Source organism: Lissotriton vulgaris, unplaced genomic scaffold, assembly GCF_964263255.1.
Source record: "Lissotriton vulgaris unplaced genomic scaffold, aLisVul1.2 SCAFFOLD_1389, whole genome shotgun sequence".
Taxonomy (NCBI): domain Eukaryota; kingdom Metazoa; phylum Chordata; class Amphibia; order Caudata; family Salamandridae; genus Lissotriton; species Lissotriton vulgaris.
Genome location: NW_028240620.1, coordinates 585175 through 601875, shown reverse-complemented (window position 1 = coordinate 601875; position 16701 = coordinate 585175).

The window sequence follows — 16701 nt, the reverse complement described above, 5'->3', positions numbered from 1 at the left end:
TTTCAGGGTGGTGTAAATACCAACAATAAATCACGTCTACTTGTGTAAAGAAATACCCATTAATGGAGTGAATGGGGTGTCGGATGGAGCTCTGGCGATCTCTTCCTCTTTCATGTTTTCCTTTTTCTGTCTCACATCTAATAGAGCGCTGCTCCATTTGTACCTGAGCTGTTGCCGGGTGAGGTGGAGAACGCATTCCCCAGAACTTGGGTGAGTGAAATAATTAGATTCAAGCCCAGGATGTATGCACCTGGCCCATACATTTGATTGTAATTACAAATACTGACCATGAACTGCTTGGCATACAAATACTTCACGAGCATATCTCTGTGTTTCGCAGCAATCTTTAATAACTGTGTGTGTTTTTCTCTATGTGTGTTTGTCTATTGCCTATTTGTTTGGACCATATCTACTGGCGCTTGCAGGTGATATGATTCTTTTTACACACTTATAATTTTTGATAACAGCAGTTGCACTTTAACAATAAGAAGGTCCTGATGAAGCAGACTGGTATCCCTTGAACCAACTCACTGCAGAAACATGTCGACCTAGTTACAATCTGAGTAGTTATTTGTTACCACTACTTGCACTGTTTTTTAACCTTGGGTGTGGGTAGGATTCTATTAAACTCTATTTTCCACTCCCACAACCCAATATTAACTCTTCCACTCCTAGTTGCCACATTGAGCACTTTATGCACTGCTTTATGTTAATTCTTTGTACCCCCTGATACCTACACTAAGTTCAAACCCACACACTTCACATTCCTTCAAACTCTGATTAGGCTACACTCCACCTAATCCTAAGTGGTTCTTTCCACTTCCTTCGGGTGAAGGATCCCAAGTGATGTAGGGCGGTACAGGACGGGTATCTGATGGGAACACTTTTTCACCAAGGATACTTGGGATTCAGGAATTGTGCCCCCTCTTCCACACATAGTCACATAGCTTGCTGCACTCTTGTGTTGACCCATTGTTGCACATTGTTTGTTATTTAGTTATAGGGACTGCAACAATGCAAGGTCATTAAATATTTTCCCACCCTTGCCCCCCTCATTGTGTTATTGGGACAAGATGATAGCCTGCACCAAGATCCTCCGGACATGGAATGGGAGGAGCGGCAAGATTTTCCTCAGCATCCTCATCAGCCCGAAACATGTTGCAGAGAGTTTGGTGGCTTGGTGGTTAAACCCTAAGGTGTTATCAAGCCATACTCCAAGGCATTTAATCTGATTTTTTGGTTCAGGCATGGTGCCCATACAAGAAGGCCAGTCAATGCTTGGTCCAGGGGAGGGGACTTCCTCAGGAACATCAGTTCCGTTTTCTCCCCGTTCAATTTCAGATGGGAAAGTGCCATCCAACTGGCTACTGCTTCTAAGCAGGTGCCCAAATTGCTAGACGAACCCTCGGGATGGTTTAAACCGACCACCAGTTAGGTGTCGTCCGCATAGGTGACAATTTCGATGTTAAACGGGTGCACAATGTCTGCCAAGGGTTCCATATAGACATTAAATAAGGTCGGACTTAAGGAGGAACCCTGTGGGACCACGCAGTTGAGGGGCCATGGCATAGATTCAGTGGTACCCTCCGAGACCTGGAACACCTGGTCTTCTGGGAAGGATAGCAGCCAGGAGAGAGCTGGCCCTGTTACGCCGAGCCGCCTAATACGTGCTAGCAGGATGTTGTGGTCCACTGTGTTGAAGGCGGCACTCAGATCTAGCAAAATAATTGCTGTGGTGCCGCCTTGATCCATATCTCTCCGAGCTGATTCTGTCACTGCCAGAAGGGCAACTTCCATTCCGAGCTTCGGACGAAAGCCTGCTTGGGAATCTTGGAGTAGATTGTGAGACTCCAGATGGTTAACCAAAGAGGAATTGATGTGCTTCTCTAACAGTTTGCCCAGCCATGGCAAGAGAGAGATCGGGCGGTAGTTAGCCATGGTTGCAAGGTCAAGATTTGTTTTTTTCAAAAGAGTTCTGACGTGTTCACATTTCCATGCCAGCGGCACCATTCCTGCGACAATAGAAGCGTTTAGAGTACTAAGAATCGCCGGTCTGATTGTGTCTGCAACTGGTAGCAGGTGGCGGGTAGGAGCTGGGTCAGTGGGGAAGCCAGATAGCACTTTTAGCAATAAATTTGCAGTGACTCCTCGTCAAGCAAAGGGAATTCCGTGAAAGGGCAGTAAGTGGTTACAGTAGTATCCTCGGGCGAGAGATTAGATGCACTCTTAACGGGGGCAAAAGAGACAGAGATAAGTTCAATTTTTTGATGGAAGTACTCCGCCTGTTTCTCGCAGCGGTCTTGGGCCTCTTTAGGGTCAGGGAGATTTTGAGGGATCTTAATAAGTGTTTCCGCGATATGGAAGATTTCCCTAGGGGAATTGGCTGCCGTCCGCATCTTCTGGTCATAAAAGAAGGATTGCGCCAACTTTCTATCTACCTTATACTTCCTGATCGCTTCTCTGTAATTTGTTCGCCTTTCTACTATGGGGCCTTTCTCCATTCCCTCTCTAGTTTCCTGCACGTTTGTTTCATCTCTCGTAATTTAGGGGTAAACCATGGCGCTTCCTTAGCCTTGATTTTTTTTATGTAGGGCTTTTAGCGGGGCTACCAGGTCCAACGAGGTCTTAATCCAGATGTTAAAGTTCCTATTAGATACCTCCGGGCCAGTGCCCAAAAAACCATTAGCCAATATGTAACTAATAGGGAGTAATATGACTTTCCTTTAATTATGCTCCAACAAAGATTAATCTCTGTAGGTCACTTTCCTCAGGCATACCAACTCAGAGTATTCTCATACTGCCGAGCACCAGTATGAAGCACTAGAAAATAAGAAAAAGGAACCTAACTTTGACACAGGAGTTTACACCACGTGGGATAACTCCCATAAAGGTAAACTCTCCCACGTCTAATAACCGATAAATATTGTCAGTTAGGATATTAACTCATCCATGTAAATATACTTTGCTTGCAGGATTTGGCCACTGCTACTTTATACAGGACTCGTTGTTACTAGAAGGTCAAACAGCGGTCTCTATTTGTTAGAAAGAACAGTACCATATCGCTTGGTGAGGGGCTCAATGCACTTATCAATTATTTCTATATTTTTTATTCTGACTTTTTACAACACGGGTTGAGGAGACAATATCTCCAATTCTCTCCACTTTTTCCCACTATTTCAGCACTCAACCGCTTGTGTTACTATCTTCATCTGATCTTTATTCTTACTAACATACTTGTGGGAATCTTGGAGCTTCATACTTTGCCACTGATAGTGTCATAAATGTTTCAGCACAGGCATCGTTGTCCGAGCCTGAACAACGCACTATAGCATGGAATTCTAACCTAAAATGTCTAAAATGAACTGTGAATTGGATGCATTATAAGGACTGTAATTAACACTGAGCAAAATATGTTCTTATTTCAGATAAAAGAACCCGGGCTTTTAATATAGAGTGTTATATATTTGTCTGCTGTCTAGTTCTATATTGGCCCTGAAGAAGGTGAACTAATTCATACTAATCACCGAAACATACGTAGGCCGTACCCATCTAAGATCCCCCCACAGAGAGTTATAACAAAAAGGAAAAAGAAGGAAAGGAATGAACAGTTTGGAAATTATATAATATCAAGTAAAAGAGACTTTGGATATTTAAACTTTGCTAAACTCACAGGGGAGTCTCAGTGATAATTTTGAAGTATTTTTATGTATTGTTTTGTATTGTATTTGTTAGTATTGTAAGAGTATAGGATTGTGAGTGAGTGGTGAAGAATGAATGATAGAATGAGTGGTATGAGGTTATGGTGACTTTATGGGGTTCTTTGCCAAAAATTTCTTCGAATTGCAAACAGAGTGTGATACAGAATTATTTATATGAAATGTTGAAAAAATATTTTTATAAAAAAATTAATGTCTACACAATATTATAAAAATGATAATAAATGAAAAAAGAAAAAATAACATGAGATAGTGCACTTTTCTCTTCCTTATACTGCATCCTCCTTGAAATATTTTGTGATTCAATCGCTATATGAAAAATGTACTGGTCAGATTAGAGGTCATTCTCTGTGGTAGCGATCCTTTTCCCAGTGGAATGGGGCGGAGGAGTTTCGTTCGCACCTCCTGCCCGAAACGGCCCGCTCCCTGCCGGGCAGCGGAAAAGCCCCACCTCCAGACTTCAAAGGAGATGAGTGCCAGATGGCCGGAGGCACCGACAATCAGCCCCAGGCCTGAGGAACCATCTGGGAGGGCTAGAGCTTGAAAGGAAAAAGGAGAGATATAACGGGGGCCACCTCGGGAGTGGAGTTAGTTGAATCTTGGAACAAGAGGGCCCTACTGACATGGTTGCGGCCCATCCTGGAGAAGAAGAAAGTCACTCTCCCACCAAAGACACTCTGAGCCCTGCTGACTAGATCCCGGCTCCCCTGACCCCGTGAGGACACTTTGTTGACCCCGACTTGAGCCCTGCTAACTTCGTCGCGACTCGAGCCTTGTACCTGGCCTACATCTGTCTGTCCCGTACCTGAAAGCGCTTGAGAACATGTGCGCTCCAGAGGACGCACCGCAGCTACATCTGCCTCTCCCGTACCTGGAAGTGCTTGAGAACCTGTTCGCTCCCGAGTACGCACCGCAGCTACATCTGTCCGTCCCGTACCTGGAAGTGCTTAAGGACCTGTGCGCTCCTGAGTACGCACCGCAGCTACATCTGTCCGCCCCGTACCTGGAAGTGCTTGAGGACCTGTGCACTCCTGAGTACGCACCACAGCTACATCTGTCCGTCCCGTACCTGGAAGCGCTTGAGAACCTGTGCGCTCCAGAGGACACACCGCAGCCTCATCTGTCCGTCCCGTACCTGGAAGCGCATGAGAACCTGTGCGCTCCAGAGTACGCACCGCATCGACAGCTGTACGCCACGGCCAGGGGAGCGCAAGGAGACCAGTGGCGCTTCAGGGTGTGCCCCACACCGGAGACCAGACACAAGAGCCCTTCGCGCTCCAAAGTACGAGCAGCACTGGCCTGTCACCGCTAGAAGGGGCGACCCAACCTACGGCACTCAGAAGTGCGAGTCGTACCTGGAGCCTAGGGTGTGTGGAACATCAAGTGAACGAAGCGTGGTTGATGGTACGAGTTGTCCACCAACCCGCCGCTCTAGACCCCATCGGTATCACGCGACTCGAGGATTGTGAGTCGTACGCCTGATACCTCTACATTGCAGCCCTCCATATCCCGTGGCCTCCACTATCCGTGCCAGGAGCGCTGAATACCACAGCCCTCCTGAGCCGACCGGACTAGAGACTAACCCGGGGAGACTGTGAGTACCTAGAGAATTCCCACTAAGTCTCCCGCATATCCCCTCCATGAATCCCGGCAATTCAAGAAGCAAAGCTGGCCCCTAGCCCAAGTGTACATAATCCCTGATCTGATGAGAAGCCATATATAAAGAACTTGTTTTGCCTATAACCCATTGGTGTGGTGTCCCTTTGTAGTGTGGTGGTGTCTCCATGTACATGAACAAAAATGCTTAACCCTCCCCTCTGGAGGGTCTGACTCTAGTGCTCGGTAACTTTCCTGGAGGAGAGGGGTCCCGGGGTGGTCAGGAGTACTTACCTCTGTCCCCCAGGGACCTCCCCCCTCTAACACTGGTAGCAGCGGAAGAGATCCGAATCAGCATTTGTGGTCATTGTATAGGGGAGCAGCTGACACACTACCTAGCGCCATTAGTCTTACCGGACCCAGCGGGAACTCTACCTTTCAAGAAGACCAATTAGAGAATTACACCCATAGGGAACTGAAACAATTCTGTAAGGACTTTCAAATCTCCATCCACTGGCCTAAACACCAAGGAAGATTTCCAGAAGGCCCTGAAGGCCTGGGTAGAGTCCAGGGCGCCTCCTCCCCATGTAGAAGGGAACGGCGCTGGGGACGGATGGCAGGACGAACCCGGGGCCCCTGAGATGGAAAGAGCAGTTTCCCTTGCGTGTAGCGGCATGCTAGAGAGAGACCTGTCCCAAGAGGGACTGGCAGATCGAGAGAATAGCAGAGCCCACGAGTTAGAGCTAGCTAAGCTAAAAATTGAAGGGGAGTTATTAGCAGAAAGGAAGTTAGCTATGGAAGAGTTGAGGTTGCGAGGGGAGTTGGAGGAAAAAAAGTTGCAGCAAGAGCATGAGGGCAGGAAACTCCAGTTAGAGCACGAACGGAGCTTGAAGGAGCTCAAACTCAAGGCTAGGAGTGAGGAAGCCGGGCCCCCGGGGAACCAAGGAAACCCTCCCCGCGCAGAAGCCATGGATCACATCCCTAAAGACGTAGTCAAGGAATACTATAGGAACGATTTATTTCAAAGGTTTTATATAGCGCTGCTGGACCCGAGAGTATCAGAGCGCTTTACAAGGAAGGTGGAGTAAAAAACAAGCAAGAAAGCATTACATTGTGATAATGAGTTCAAACATGTCTAGTGCGGCAGAGAAGCATGGAAATATCAATTAAAATGTATATAGATATAGATGGAAGGAGAGAGATGGAAGTGAGGCGAGGGTGAGAAAGAGAAGGAATGAGTATAGAGGAGGAGGGAGGGGAGTGCATAATATGAGAGTGAGGAGTGGCCATGGATGGTGTCGTAATACTAAGTATCACGATACTGTGAACATGTAAAGTGTCAGTGACATTAGATACCCCAGTATTTGTTGAGAAGCAGTATTTTAAGTTCTTTTTTGAAGAGATGATAGGAAGGGTTGCAGTGGATATCCTTTGGGAGGGAGTTCCAGATTGTGGGAGCATTACCAGAAAACGCACAGGATTGGGTCTTATGACATTTAAGTCTGGGTGGGATCACGACAAGTGAGCTAGTGCTTCTCAGGGATCTGGAAAAACCTGCTTTCTGAAGTTTTGTAGGAAGGGGTGTTTTGGTGGAGAGCTTTATGAGTGATGCAGGCAATTTTGTATGTGGATCTCCCTTCTATTGGTAGCCACTTGAGATTTTTGAGGATGGGGAGATGTGATCAAATTTTCTGCAATCGGAGATGAGTCTAGCCGCAAGGTTGAGGACAGATTTAATTGAGGCAAGATGGATTTTAGGAGTGCCAGCCAAAGTGGCGTTGCCATAATCGATCCTGGAGAGGACCAGTGATTGGACAACAAGTTTGAAATCTTCTGCTGGAATAAAAGGTTTGAGTTTTTTGAGGTGGAGAAGGGTGAAAAGGGCGCTTTTGGATGCATTTTTAATGTGGGGGATGAGTTTGCGATTTTGGTCAATACTGATGCCAAGAGACTTAACAGTATTAGAGGTGGAGCGAGTGCAGTTTAGTGCTTTGATGTCATTTACCCAGAGTTGGATGGGAAGAGGATTGTTTTTGGGGAAGAAAATTATGATTTCTGTTTTTTTGGGATTTAGTTTGAGATGGTTCAGATGGAACCAGGTTTGAATTTTAGTCAGTGTCTCATTTAGGTGAAGGATGTCTTTGTGAGATTTGATCTTGTAGTATAATTGAGTGTCATCAGCATAGAGATGGTAACTGATATTAGAGTGTTTGAGGATGAGGGTGAGTGGTTCCATGAACAGATTGAATAGGGTAGGGGAGAGGATGGAACCTTGAGGTACTCCAAGTGAAACAGGTTGAGGTTTGGAGAGGAAATGGCTAAGTTTGATTTGTTGGGATCTGTTTTTTAGGAATGAGGAGAACCCTTTGAGTACCGTGCCTTCAAAGCCGAATCGATCTTTGAGAGTGCTGAGAAGGGTGGGGGGTTGGACAGTATCAAATGCAGCTGAGAGGTCGAGAAGGATAAGTATCGAGGATTCTCCTTTGTCAAGGGAACGATGAATATCATCCATGATATTAAGCATAGCAGTTTCTGTGCTGCATCCCTTTCTGAAGCTGGACTGGAACACATCAAGGAGGTTGAATGAGACAATATGTTTCTCTAGTTGCATTAGGACACATTTTTCAAGGGCTTTGGAGAGGAAGGGAAGGTTAGAGATGGGACGAAGGTTGTTTGGATCATTGGGGTCAGCTGTGGAGTTTTTGGGAATGGGCTTAATTTGGCCAAGTTGGAGGGAGGCAGGAACACAGCCTGTGGAGAGAGAGGAGTTGATAATTTCAGTCCATATAGGGGCAATGGTAGATTTGAGTTCTTGAGCTAATGTGGCGGGGAGAGGATCTTTGGAATGTGCAGAAGGTTTAAGTTTGCCAATGATATTGGTGATCAAAGAATCAGATACTGGACTAAAATCGTTCCAAGAGGCGTTGTTTTCAGCGGGGGAGTTTGTTGTATGAAAGGTATTAAGCAGGAGTAGATCAGGTAGGGAATCAGAGGTATCAGGCGTGGTGAAAAAAGTGATCGACGTAGACTTATGAGTGTTTGGAAGAGTGTGTAGGGTAGTGGTAGGTTGGGTGAGAGAGGGAGGGAAGAGAAGGATAGTTCGATCATGTTGATTTTGTTCGTAAAGAAGCTAGCTATTTCTTCACATTTGTCTGTGGAGGCTAATATTTTAGGAGGGCCAGTGGATGTTTGTTATTTTACAATATTGAAAAGTTCTCTAGGGTGGTTTCTGGCTTGATCCAGCTGAGATCGTAGAAAGGAGGGTTTTTTGTTAAATATGTGTTTTTTGTACTGGGCACGAGCATTCCTAAGAATAGACAGATTCTCCACGGTAGGGAGAGATCTCCAGACCCGTTCACAATGTCTAAGTGACCGTCTTTCATTATTAAGTTCGGAATTGAACCAGGTCTTAGGGGGTATATTTTTTTGTTGTTTGAGTTTGATAGGAGCAATTTTGTCTAGGCTTCAAGAATAGAGTTGTTATAATGGTTGGTTAGGTCATTAGTGCTGTCAGAGAGAGGTGGTAAGTCTAAGTGAGCCTTAATTGTTATTTTGAGTTCGCCGGGAGGAATAAGGTGAAGGTTGCGTGTGGATTTTTTGGATAGTATGTTGGAGGGGGCTGGTCGAGAGGTATTTTTGGTCAAGGTGAAAAGGATGCGGTAGTGGTCAGACCAGTCAACCGGAAAAATATTTGTGAAGGAGGCTAGATCGTTGTTCGTTATAATGGCATCAAGGGTGGCACCTTTGTTATGAGTGGGAGCGAGGCAGAGTTGGGACATATTGGTGATGTCCATGGTATTATTAAGTAGGATGACAGCAGGATCAGCATTGTTGTTCTAATGGATGTTATAATCCCTGAGGAAGAGGTTATTAAAATGGGAGAGTGACGATTGTAAGATAAGACCAGTCAGTTCTTCCGTAAAGGAAATGTTGTTACCTGGGGGTGGTAGATGACGTGTAACCGGGTAGTGGGTAAGTCAGGTATGGTGAGATCGTCGCAGAGGTATTCAAAGGATGAAGGGTCTTGAAGAATGCCTAGTGAGATGTTAAGTTCGGCTTTGAAAATTAATGCGAGTCCACCGCCTGTTTGATCGATTCTGTCTTTTCTGTTGATATCATAACCAGGGGGGATAAGCAAGTCGAGGATGGGGGTGGAGTGGGGTGTGAGCCATGTTTCAGTTAGGACAGCAATATCAATGTCTTTCACTGAGAATAGTTTCAGCAATCTCCGTAGCGTGACAGGAGGCAGATCTACAATTTATCAACATCCAGCAGAGGGGGGTGGGGACTGCTGGAGGAGAGGGGGGACAGATGGGGATCTGTTTAAGTAGTTGGGGATGTCTGGGGGAGGAGGGAGGAAGGTGGGGATTGCTTGTTCCTAAAAGAACTGGAATAGACGACATATGCGTCGGGTAGGAGGTGGATCAGCAGTTCATCATCAAGCAACGTTGGGTAGTGGGGCTCAGGTGATTGAGAGGGGGGCAAGGGTGGATAGCTCTGAGTTGTTGAGGAGGTCTGGGTGAGGAAGGAGGAAGGGGGAGACTTCTGTTTCTTAAGAGAACCGGGATAGAAGATTTATGACTGAGGGGTAAAATGTACGACAATGGGGGTGGAGAGATAATTAAATTCGAGGGAGTGTAAGCTTTGGTGGGTGGAGATGGAGAAATAGTTAGATTAGAAGAAGTTTTAGCTTCCGGGGTTTCTGGTAGAGTACCAGGTTGTGGTTGAGTGGAGTTGAGTGGATACATGATTTGAGAGGGTTGAGAGGGTAGTGTGTTGGTTAAATGGTTGTAAGAGTGAGGGGTGTTTTTGCAGGTGATAGAGTTAGGCAGACAGTGTGTAGGTGTGTTGAGGAGGTTGTCATTGAGTGAGGAGATGGTTTTAGAGAGGAGTGAGATGTCGCTTCTAAGAGAGGAGAGTTCTAAGATGAGAAACCAAAGGACAGGTTCAATGTTCGGGGAGGCTAGAGTGTGAGTTGATGGGTGCGGGGGACAGTGTTTATTTGTCTGTTTGTCGAGTAAGAGTTGTTAAGTGGGGGGGGTAAAGAGTGGCGGAAAAGGTATAAAGCCTTGTGGGGTGGGAAGGCATGTATTAATGGAATCAGGGAAGATCAGGGGGGATGGGGATGTAGGGGGAAGCGTTGTTTGGATGAATGTAGTGTTGCAAGGAGGGGGGATGTTGATTGGGAGGTTGGGAGATGAGGTGAGTGTAGCGGTGCAGGGTGACTTAGGAAGAGGTGCTGGGGGGAGGGGTGAGGGTAGGTGAAGAGGGGGATGTGGGGTAGAGGGGTAGAGTTGTTTGGATGTAAGAAGTGTTGTAAGGAGGGGGAATGATAGGGGGGAGGTTGGAAGGAGAGGATTGTGTAACAGAGCATATCGAAGTGGGAAGATGCGATGAGGGGAGGGGAGCAGTGAGGGTAGATGGGGATAGTAGGAGTTGAGGAGTGATGTGGAGAGGAGGGAGGAGGGACTGTGTTGGAATGGTGGGTGATGAATCAAGCGGTAGAAGGTGTGCGATGGCCGTGTTCAGGGATTGTGATATGGTTTGGGGTGGAGTGCTAATAGGTTGTTTAATGGGCATAGTGGAGGGAAAGGGAGAATCAGGGGGGAGCGATAGGGGGGCGGGAGATGTAGAGGGGGAAGCATGCCATAAAAGTTGGGATTGGACAGAGGAGCGAGGTAAGAGGTAGGGTTGATCATTGGGGGTAGTAGAGGGAGGTGTTGCATCAGTAGGGAGCGATGGAGTGGAGAGAGAGATTAAGGGAGATGTGGACACTAGGTTGTGTAGGGTCAGATAGGAGAGGTGAAAGGGAAATGGGTGGGTAATGACTCTAGGGTAGGATGTGGTGAGAGCGCAGGGTCAGGGGATTGTGTGGTGGTTAGGGATACAGTGCTAATATGTAGATCATTAGAAGGGGGTAAGGTGAAATGGGGTCGGAAAAGGCGTTGAAGTGTAGTTCAAAGATGTCTAGGTGTTTTTCAGATGCTTGGATGAGTATGGTTCCCGATTTGAAGATGGGTATAACTATTTCCCCGGGAAAGGAAGAAGATGGTTTGGTGGAGAGTTTAAACCCGTAGGGGATGTTGCATGAGTTGGAGATCAGGAAGTGACCTAGGAATATGCTTTTCATTTATACGGGCGTTTGGTGAAGAAGATGAGATTGGTGACAAGAGAAGAGTCAAAGTCAAAGTCAAATGTATGTTTATTATGACCATAGTCTTTAAAGAATGCAGTGAACATAATACAGGAAGGAGTTTGCACAGTAAATTCATAAAATCTTTTTTTAAAAGTTAATCCGTTAAAAAGAATCTACGCACCATTATCGAAAATACAAAATACCACTAAAAATTACATTTCTTAAAACCTATATTTACATGTAAAAAACCTATTAGTTTTCTTACCCCTACAAGCAATTTCATTCTACTAAAATTTCCTACAGTACTACAGTTATTCCTGGGTTCTCAGTGCACTCAGGGCCCCCTTTATAAATTTCCCCAGGGCTATTACAATATCAATGGAGGGGATTTCAGATAAAAGGCTAGCTGCCTGCGTCCTTGTTTTTATATCATAGTTTAAAAATACAGGTCGCAGCCTCAGTTTTCTCTGTTCTAAGAGTGTCAAACAGTCTAGTAAGATATGTAGCAGGTCTCCTTTGGTTCCCAACTCACACCTGCAGAGTCCTTGCTGGTCTAACATTTTTGTTTTGAGGTCTCTGTTTACTAACCATGGGTTAATCCCGATCCGTAGCCTCAGGATCTCTTGCCTGTACCCACGGTTGGGTAAAATGTCTAGGTAAGGGAACCAATTTTCATTAGACCAAGCATTTAACATATGCGCTACTGATTTTTTCTTTGCTAAATATTCTATATCACTCCGTTTGGAGACTTCTTTCCCCCTTTGCTTCAGTTCACCTTTGGTACTAGGGACTTGGTATGTTTCCTGGTCTACATCGATCTTCAATACTTTACAAATTCCCATCAATGTTTCCCTACTGGCCTTTGCCCATTTTAGCTCACTTTTCTGAATTTCTTTTCGACACCAGTGTGCTACTTTTTTCCTTTCAGGGTCTTCCAGTCTCTTCCAAAACCTGATTACAGCCAGCTGAGTTTGTATCACCCAGGACTTTGTGCCTATTTCTGTTCTTATGGCTTGTATCATAGAAGATTGAGGAAGTGATAGGAGCCTTTTTATGCATTTCCCCTCTATCACATCCCAAGATCCCTTACCGCTCAAATAAAGGATCTCAGCTCCATACAGGACTTGAGAGGGGATCATTGCCTCAAAAGCTCTAAGCATTGGACGATGTGACATCTATCCATAATCCCCGTTAAACCTTTTTAGACCACATATGGAAGAGAGTGCCTTTGCTTTTTGTGTTTCCAGGTGGGCATTCCAATTTAGAGCCCTATCGAACCATATACCCAGGTATCGATACTCATTTACTGTCTCCAGTTTGAGATCACCTATGTACCAACTAAACCTGCTTATCTTTTTCCCGAAGCATAAGGTTTTGGTTTTATCTAGATTAATAGTTAGAAATTTGCTAGCACAGTATGTGTTAAAGGCATTAAGCTTTCTTTGGAGGCCCCTCTCAGTCTGGTCAACTATTACCAGATCGTCCGCGTACAATAGGCAGGATACCTTGTTCCCATCCATTTTAGGGCTAGCACTACCCTCTACCTCGAGATATGCCGGGAGATCTGACAGAAAAATAGAAAAACGATGGGGGGCCAACACACAGCCCTGTCTTAATCCATTAGCAATGGGTATTTTTGGGGTCAAAGAACCCGCAATATCCTTGATAACTTGCCCCCAATTTTCTCTATGTAGTTCCTTTATTATTATAAGGAGATCTCTGGGAATTTTTAACCTCTTTAGGGTATCCCACAGGCAGGCCCGATCCACTGAATCAAAGGCTGCTCTGAAGTCGACGAAACAACAGCATAACTTGCCGTTTTGTTCCGTCGACTTCCTAGCCATAGCCCATAGAGCAAATCCATGATCTATTGTAGAGTGGCCCGCTCTAAATCCACCCTGTTCTGTGGGTACTATTTGGAACTCTTCAACCCATTCATTCAATTGTTTAAGTACAATTATAGAGAATACTTTCTCTCCTATATCTAGGAGGTTGATCGGCGGTAGTTTTGTGGCGCCTCTTTGCTCCCTTTCTTGTGGATTGGCCTAATTATAGCACCCTTCCAGGTAGGTGGCATTACTCCTTCTTTTAGAACTACATGGAACATCCTTGCGAGAAATCTTGCCCACCAATTAACCTCCGACTTCAGTATTATTGCAGGGAGATTGTCTGGATCTGCTGCACGGGTTAGCTTAAGTTCTTTTATTGTGAGCTCTACTTGTTCTTCGTTGAAATTGGCTATTAGGTCTTCTGAGATTTCTTGCCATATTTTGGCCTCCACTTCCTCTCTGGGAGTTCTTGCCCTGTACAATTCCCTTATGTACTCTTCCCATGCGGCCTCACTCACCACGCAATTTAATTCCCCATCTGCTGTTCCGGCTGCAGCCTTAACTAATTTCCAAAATTGCCTTAGATTTTTATCCTCTATGGCTACTAACAGATCTAACCAGCATTTCTCTTTATGTATCCTTTTAGCGTTATTTACCATTACTTTGAATTCTTTTTTCTGCTTAATTAACTGATCCTGTCTCTCTTGTGTGAAGTTCTTTTTTTGCCTTCTTTGTACTGCGCGTATCTCCTTTTTCTTGGATTGACATGCCACTGAGAACCCTTTACTTCGGTTTATCTGTTTTACCCTTGTGGGTTTCTCCCTATTTAAATGTATTCTTAGGCAATGGACCACTTCTTCTATCTTCCCTGTAAACCATTCCAGGTTTTTATTCTCAAAATTTTCAGGTGCCGTTTTTATTTGCATGGCCTTCAGTTTTTCCATATATTCGTCCGTTAGTCGTGTCGTCACCCGTTTTGGGTATTCGACCACCTGACTAATCACGGTATCCCTCTGCAATTTCCTACCCCCTGCTATTATTAGGTGGATAAGTTTGTGATCACTCACCTCTTTTTGTTCTATCCTGAAATCCCTAATCTGGTAGAAATTCCAGGCTTGCAAGAATATATAGTCAATAGGACAATTCTGTTCCCCTAGATTAAACGTCTTTCCTGCTGGGGAGTCTGTCTCTATTCTCCCATTTACACAGTGAAAGCCCCTAACTCCTAGTGCATGTACTAGTTCTGAGTCCTGTTTCGAGATCTCCCCCACTGGAAAACTAGCCGGGTTTATTCCGTACACCTCTATCTGTTCCCTATTCCACAGGTCTGCCTTTTTTGGGTTCAATTTATGGTTGAAATCCCCCACTAATATTATTATATCTGCTGGATATTTTTCTAAGATACTATCTACGTCCTCTTTAAAGCACCTCATCTCCCTTTCATACTCCTCCCCATTCTCCCACTGCATATATACATTCAATAAAATCAACATTTTATGGTTCAATTCCACCGTCAGGAGTTCTATTCTACTTGATTGGACCCATTTGCATTTTGTTTTCAACAGTTTGACTTCCCTCATTGCTTTTGTTGATATCAGTGTTAACAGGCCCCCCGAGGGCCGCCCGTGGTTTTTCTTTGTGGCGGGATGATGTAGCTGTAGATATCCTTCGAAGGTTGGGGTTTCGTCGCATAGCCAGGTCTCTTGAAGGCAGGCAATGTCCACTTTATTTATAATTTCCTTAATGTATTCCCGTTTTTTCTCATTGCCTAGCCCATTCACATTCCAGGTTAAGAGACCTAGTTCTTGCGACCCCCCCGTCCTATTCTACGTCACTCAGCCCACCATCTTCTTCCATATCCAACGTATTACTGTCATTGGATTCACCCATAGGGTTACTGTGTAGGGACCAATTGTCCCATGAGGATTCATTCCCTGTGTTTTCTATCATAATATTCAGACAACCCCGGTCGTCTTCTGTTTCTCTACAGAGGATCACTTGTCTCTTCTGTAGCCCGGCATGCTGTTTTAAGAAGGTATTGTCTCTAGGGGTTTTTATTTCATACTCTGGAATAATCCTTATTCCCTGTCGACTTATCTCATTTGAGGCTTTCTGGATTGCCCTTTTTACCAGGTCCGAGTACAGGGTGATTTTTGTTACTTCCTTTCCGTTCCTGTTCTCAATGAAGCCTACATGCTGCAGGTCGCTTGTACCGAGCCCCCTCAAACTACCGCATTTTGCAAATGCGCTCAAGATTAGTGCTCGATTCAGGGGGCTTGTTTTTCTTGTCGACTTTTGCTTCTTCCCGGCTGGTACCAGGTCCAGGAATAACCATTTGTTATTGTCTCTCTCATGTGGATTCATCTTTGTTTCATGCACCTGTTGGCTGACAGTTGTTCTCCCTGCATGCCGTCCTTTCTTTCCCATGCCGGGTAGTTTTTGTGCTTGGGGGCTTACTGACCTTTGTTCAATGGTCTGTTCAGCCATTGTCCGAACTTTCTGCTTCATAGTACGGGACGAGGGAGATTTCTCAGTTACCTCCTTGCATGTCTGCTTTTTCCTTGATTCTTTCGGGGTCTTTGGTGGTTTTGCCTCTACGTACGTGTGGTTACGAGTTGTGAAAGTCGGTGCTGCGGGATTTAATTCTGCCTGCACCCCCCCCCCCGTTGTCTTCTTCCCTTTTCCCTTTCTTGCAGGTTTCGGTTGCCTGAGTTTTTCTGCCCTAATCCTGGTCCCAAGAGCTACATACCCTCCACACCTTTTTATCAGCATAGGTCTTTTTGAGATATAGACATTGTCTACAATCTCTACGGCATCCTTTGCCGTTTGCTCTGTAGGGTGAGGAGATTTTTCAGGGATTGCCATGCTTTCTTCTTCAAGTACTATCAAGGCACTTTCCTCAATGGGTGGGGCTATGTCAGTTGGCCTTAACTTACTTGGCATTTGGCTCTTTATCTCCCCTAATTCTTCTTCTATTTTCTTTAAATGCTGTTTCTGTGCTTTCATCACTCCGTTGTTCGAGAGTGTTACTTCCAGGATTCCTTGCAGTGCCTTCTGAAGCAACAGAATTAAATCCATCAACGAAGATGAGGGAGTTTCAGAGATCACCGAATCCTGTGTATTGTTTCTGACTGGGTTTATATAGTGGCCTGACCTTGTATTCTCTTGAAGTAGTGGGCATTTTTGCGTTGTAAAGAGCTGCTGGAATTGATCTGGCGCACCTCCCCGGACATAACTCTGGTTCTGGCCTTCATTTCTCTTATGTCCTTCATTCCCTGGTGACACCAATGAGAACATTTTTGGCGAGGATGACAGTCGGGGCGCAGAAATCTGATGGTTTTGGCTCTGCAGTGTCTGGTTTAAAGATTTGGGGTTCTCCCTATCTTCTTCTATTTCAAGGTTAACTTCTTCCTGGGGTCCTCCC